Source organism: Tenrec ecaudatus, unplaced genomic scaffold, assembly GCF_050624435.1.
Source record: "Tenrec ecaudatus isolate mTenEca1 unplaced genomic scaffold, mTenEca1.hap1 Scaffold_2642, whole genome shotgun sequence".
NCBI lineage: Eukaryota > Metazoa > Chordata > Mammalia > Afrosoricida > Tenrecidae > Tenrec > Tenrec ecaudatus.
Window position 1 is genome coordinate 35,010 of NW_027458820.1, and position 5,867 is coordinate 40,876.

The following is a 5,867-nucleotide window of genomic DNA, read 5'->3' on the forward strand; positions in this document are numbered from 1 at the left end:
GACAAATAAATTATGAACCACATTAAGTATTATCTTTCTGATGACTGCAACCATAACCGTCAGCATCTTTCACAAACCTGTCCTCTCTGAGTCACCTGACTGTTGTCCAGGGGTTCAAGAGGGATAAGAAACAGAGATATGTGTTTGAGATTCTGGGGTCACACAGACCTCCATAACTGTATGTCCCTGGATGGCATGCTCATCTCTGAGCCTCATGCTCCTCATCTATAAAATGGGGCAATTGTGATGCCTGCCTCCCAGGTGTTGTTCTATAAGACCAAGTAGTGTCTGACATGACAGCTTCAGCCATTCTTAATTGTGGGATAGAGAACATTTCAGTAGGGAAATCCCTTTTCCCTCATACCATGATGCAGCAGGAGAGCAATGTCAAAGAGCATTCTGCAACATCTCCCTCGGGCAGCCCTTTTGATTTAGGTCCTGAGTCTGGATTCCTCCCTCCTATCCCTGGGTTTTATGTCTTGCAGAAGTACCAGATCTCCGTGCAGCTTTAAACAGAACAGATTTAGGCAGTTTCCTTAAATCATAGCATTGCTCAGTGACTGCTGGGTTAGCACTTTCCGAACAGAAGAAATTCCTTCTCCCACCACAGAGCAGACTGCTCTAAGGAATTCTTGCTTTCTGCACAAGGATGTGGCTGACTCCCATGTTGTGTGGGAGGCAGAGTAAAACCAGTGTGATATTCTTCACCACTGAGTAGGTACTTCTGAGAGCATAAGTTTTTCATTCTAAAATCAACAAGAATGCAGGAAGAAGATATTCAAGAGCATTAAGGAGAGATTTCAGGCCATATAAGGTAAAAAAAAAATCAGAGTATGGCCCTTATATGTCACTGATTGGGTTAATTGGCAGATATGACTTCCTTGAAGCAGAAGCAGCCCCATGTTCCCTTTGTATTCATCTGAAGTATAGACTAATGTGGACACTGAACTAGGGATGGATGTGCGCATAGTTGGCATTAAAGAATCAAGATAGTGGCTATAGAGCCGTACCGCTTCTTGTGCCATGCACACCTTCCTGAACAGATGCTCTCTGGCCAGAGGTGTGAGTTTGTAAGGAGGAATCTTGGGGAAATGACCTAGGCAGGCAGGTATGTCTTCCAGGAGACACCCACATCAAGTGAAGTGTGATCCCTGTTTGTGGATTAAGATTTGAACATGGAAATGGGTTTCTCTTCTTTGTCAAGGATTTTCTCCAGGGTAAGTTGCACTGAGGCTAAGAACTAGGGAAGATACAGAAACAAGGGTAACTCATGTCCAAATGTGGAGACCTAGGTGTTGCTGGAAGCTAGTGTAGGATAAGGATCTCAAAGTGGCACCCCTGAGCCTGCAAGGGCAGGATCCCTAAGAGTTCTGTAACCTCGAATACCACTGAAGTATGGGTCCTATGGTAGTTACACAATCTGGTGTCAACTTGTGGAGGGGTAGAGTCTAGCCTATCAATCAGGTCATAGCTTGATGACCTCATTTGGACCCACCACGAAGATAAATAGCTCACTGGAGGCCAGATAGACACAGTCTCTGCATCGTCTTCCTTCGGACAAGTCACATGGAGCTAGGCTGATGAAAGCCAGAGCCTTAGAGCTGGAGGAGCCACGTGGAGACCCACACCAGCACTGAGATGCTTAGACTGCCACTGGATCCACAAGATATTTTACTCTCTGATCTTCCTGCATTCAGTATCATTGCATATGTTTTGTGAGTTTGAAGAGGACTTTATAGATTGATGTCAGACATATGTGCTAATATCAGACTTAGGGACTTGATTTGAACTAGGGTGGGATGTTTTTGTGATATTCAACTGCTCTTGTATATAGAGCTCTTTCTACACACAGATGGGTGTCTATGAATTTGTTTCTCTAGTCTACTCAGACTAACACATTATGGTCCCTTGGGAGTGGAGTACTAGATAAAAGAATCATAAAGATGGAGAGTGGATGTTTGTTTGATCTCTGCTTCATGATAGTGCTTCTTTGGCTAGCCAGAAGTCAGATATGGCCATGCAGTTTACTGGATAGTTTTCTGGAAAGAACATGGGAAGTTAAAGTTTGGATTCTTTTCATTGGTTGTAGTCTTTGGTTATTCTTGTGTGAAATGGTGAAAATGTGATTAATGTATATTTTGAGCTCAGGGGACAAAATCACCCCTTGAATTTCTCAGAGTTGCTTAGTGAAAATGGCTGACAGAAGGTCAAAATGGCTGAGAGAAAGCTGGCTGGAGGGGCAGGGAGCACTTCAGGCAAGACGGCAACTGAGTAACACATAGCAGAGGGACTCTGCAGAAATTAGCGCAGGAGAGTCACTAAGGGGGATGTTGTGCACTGCCTGGTTGCAGGAGGAGCGTCATAAAGATAAACAGGCAAATATCCACTCGGTTTTGAGGAGCTGGGGGCTTTGTCTTACCACAGTGAAGGCTGGCTAAGGTCTAACCTTAGCCCCACCACTGTCTCAGCCAGAGACGGGATCATCTGGAGCTGGCACAAAGGCTTTATCTTAACACAGCCACACTTCAACTCCGAATTGTGGAAGGGTTTAAACCCCTCCAGCCCCAGGGTCAGGGATGGGGTTAAGCTATATTGTTACTTTTGTTTCTCACTCTTCCTTCTTTCCCACTACAGTTTCAACAGGCTCTTCTTTTTTTCCCTCTCTCTTTCTCTTCCTTTTAATCTCACACACCACTGCCAACCTCCAGGCATCTCCTCTTATCCTAGGGCTTTCACTCAACAAAGAGGCTAGAGATCTTAATATTACAATTAGACAATTTGACCTGATAGATGTGCACAAAGCTATTCACCCAAATACAAAAGAATTTACATTCTTTTCAAGCCCACATGACACATATTCAAAGATAGAGGTGCTGGGGCATTAGATGAATCTGCATAAGTTTAAGCACATTGATATATGTACCTCTCTCTCTGACCACTGTGCCATAAGACTGGAAAACCAACAAAAGGAAGATGAAGAAAACAAGGACAAACAATTGGAAGATGATAACTCTCTTGCAAAAGGAGTGTGTGCTGGCCCAGATCAGAGATGAAATTAGGGAATTTCTGGAAATCAACAAGAATGAGCACATGATGTACCAAAACTTATGGGACACAGCAAAGGCAGTTATCAGAGGAAGTCTCATAGCAATACATGAACACATGAAAGAGGAAGAGAGACTTATGATTGATATGCTGGCACAAAATTTACAGCAACTAAAGCTGAGTCAACAGGACAAACCTATTAATAGATTAAGAAAATAAATAATAAAAATCATGGCTGAGATTCAGAAGAGGGAAAATAAGAAAACTATGGTAAAATTAGTGCTGCTAAAAGTTGTTTCTTTGAACAGATAAATAATTGACAGGTTTTTCTTTTCTAATTTGTCATTTGTTTTTTTTTTGTTGTTTTCTTTTGTTGCTTTGTTTTGGTCCGTCATGTTTTTGGTGCATATTATTATCTCTGTAGGTCTATCTAGATAAGATAGGCAGGATAAACCATCTGGAAGACAAAACGGGACTGACAGTATTGCAGGGACATGGGTGAGGGACAGGTGGGGGAAAGGACATGTGTGTTAAAAGCCCAGGGACAAGTGAACAACAAGTGATCCAAAAATGATAGCAACGAATATGTAGGAGGCCTGGTAGGGCTTGATCAAGGGCAATGTAACCAAGAGGAATTACTGAAACCCAAATGAAGACTGAACATGATAGTGGGACAAGAGGGAAGGCAGAAATGATCACAATGATCTGCATATAACCCCCTACCTGGGGGACGTACAATAGACATGTGGGGGATGGGAGACATTGAACAGTGTAAGATATGAGAAAATAATAATAATTTATAAATAATACTTTATAAATTATCGTGAAGGCAGGAGTGTGGGGGAGGAAGGGAGAAAATGCTTAGCTGATACCAAGGGTTCAAGTAGAAAGAAAATATCTTGAGAATGATGATGATGGCAACAAATGTACAAATGTGCCCGACACAATGGATGTATGAATGGATTGTGATAAGAGTTGTATGAGCCCCAATGAAATTATTTTAAAAAATAAAAATAAATAATGAACCCTGGCTCTGGCTTGATGCTGTCAGAGGCCTAATGCCGTATTTTCTATCAATAGAAGCGTTTAGATAATGAGTAAGATAACTAAATAAGCATCGAATTTGACTGTTTTACGAATAGAGCTTAGGATCTGATGCTACTCTGTTTATACTGATTTTTTTCTGTTTATTATTATTGATATATGATTGATAGAAATGATTATTGGGAAATTTGAAAATAGAGAGCTTGTAAGCCCACTTGTTTCTCGTCATTAAAACTGGATTGTTAGATGGGTTTAGGACACACCCGCAAAGAAGGCTTTGAAAAAATAAGCTCTGAAAAGAAAAGTGTCTTCAGTGTTGAGGACATTTAAGGGTGAAGAGACTTGCCAAGGGCTGTTGACAGATTGACAGGGGGAAAAAAGGGAACTCTTTGGATATTTAAATTTTGAACTCGTGGTTTTGTCAGAAGCTGGGAAAAAATCTGGAACCATGAAGAAAACTACTCTCTGGGGCTGAATATTACAGGGAGCCTGTGGGCAGGCTGAACTGCTTGCTAGGCGACCACCCAGATCCACTTGTTGAGTGGAAGTGGGCGAAATGCAGCAATAAAGAGACAGATTGAGTCTGGCCACTGACACTCATGGACCTTGTTTCAGGAACGTGAAGAGAAAACGAGGGTGGGTTGACTGGTCTGAAATTCATGATCTAGCGCAAGGGGGCTAGGCTTGTTGAAAATTTGTGACAGTGCCCATGGTCTAGAAGCGAGGTGACCAATGGGCACCATGTGGACGCTGAGTGAAGCAGCCCACATTGAGTTGACCAGAATCCGACCAGATGAAGAGATGTTTGAGCCTGTGAAGTAGAGATATTGCTGCAGACTTCATGGATAGCCTGTTCTGATTTGACTTTACTATGGATGGGGAGTTCACAAGGTTCTAACTGGGATGAAGGTTCCTCAGAACACGGCTGATGTAAGTGGGCAGTATAGAAATTTTATACCTAAAATGGAGATGATAAAGGCATGAAGTGGTTGGCTACAAACTTTCATAGGTGCTGGAATATGTACATAGGATTATAGGTTTAAGTGTGTGTTCCTTAACTGCGATGCTTAGGCATAGAATATTGTTTTGTCACTTATATAATATGTTTAAATGAGGATGGCACATACTGAATGGTACACTTATTAGTTTTATCTTGTTAGTTACAGATATGATTTTATTATTTTTTTGTTAAGAGTTATGTATGGGTAAAAAGTTGTGTAAAAGTGTCAACTTGACAAAGGTTGGTCTGTGGTAGTTACATATTCTGGTGTCAACTTGTTGAGGGGTGTTGTCTAGCATGTCAATCAGGTCACAGCTTGATAACCTCATTTAGGCGTGCCACTGAGATAAATAGCTTACTGGAGGCCAGATAGATACAGAGGCCAGATAGATACAGATAGGTGCTTCATCCTCCTCCGGACAAGCCACATGAAGCTAGACTGATGGCAGATAGAGCCATGGAGCCACATGGAGACTCATGCCAGCCCTGAGATGTTTATAATGCCACTGGATCCACAAGACTTTCCATCCACTGGCCTGTGATCTTCCTGCATTTGGCATATTGCATGTGTTTCGTGAGTCTGAGGAGGATTTTATAGATTGGGATTGGACATATGTGCTAATATTGGATTTATGGACTTAATCTGGACTTGGGGTGAAATTTTTTCTCAATATTCAATTGCTCTTGTGTATAAAGCTTTCTCTTAACACCTATGAGTGTCTATGAATTTGTTTTTCTAATCTACCCAGACTAACAGGTCTTTCAGCACAGCAACTTG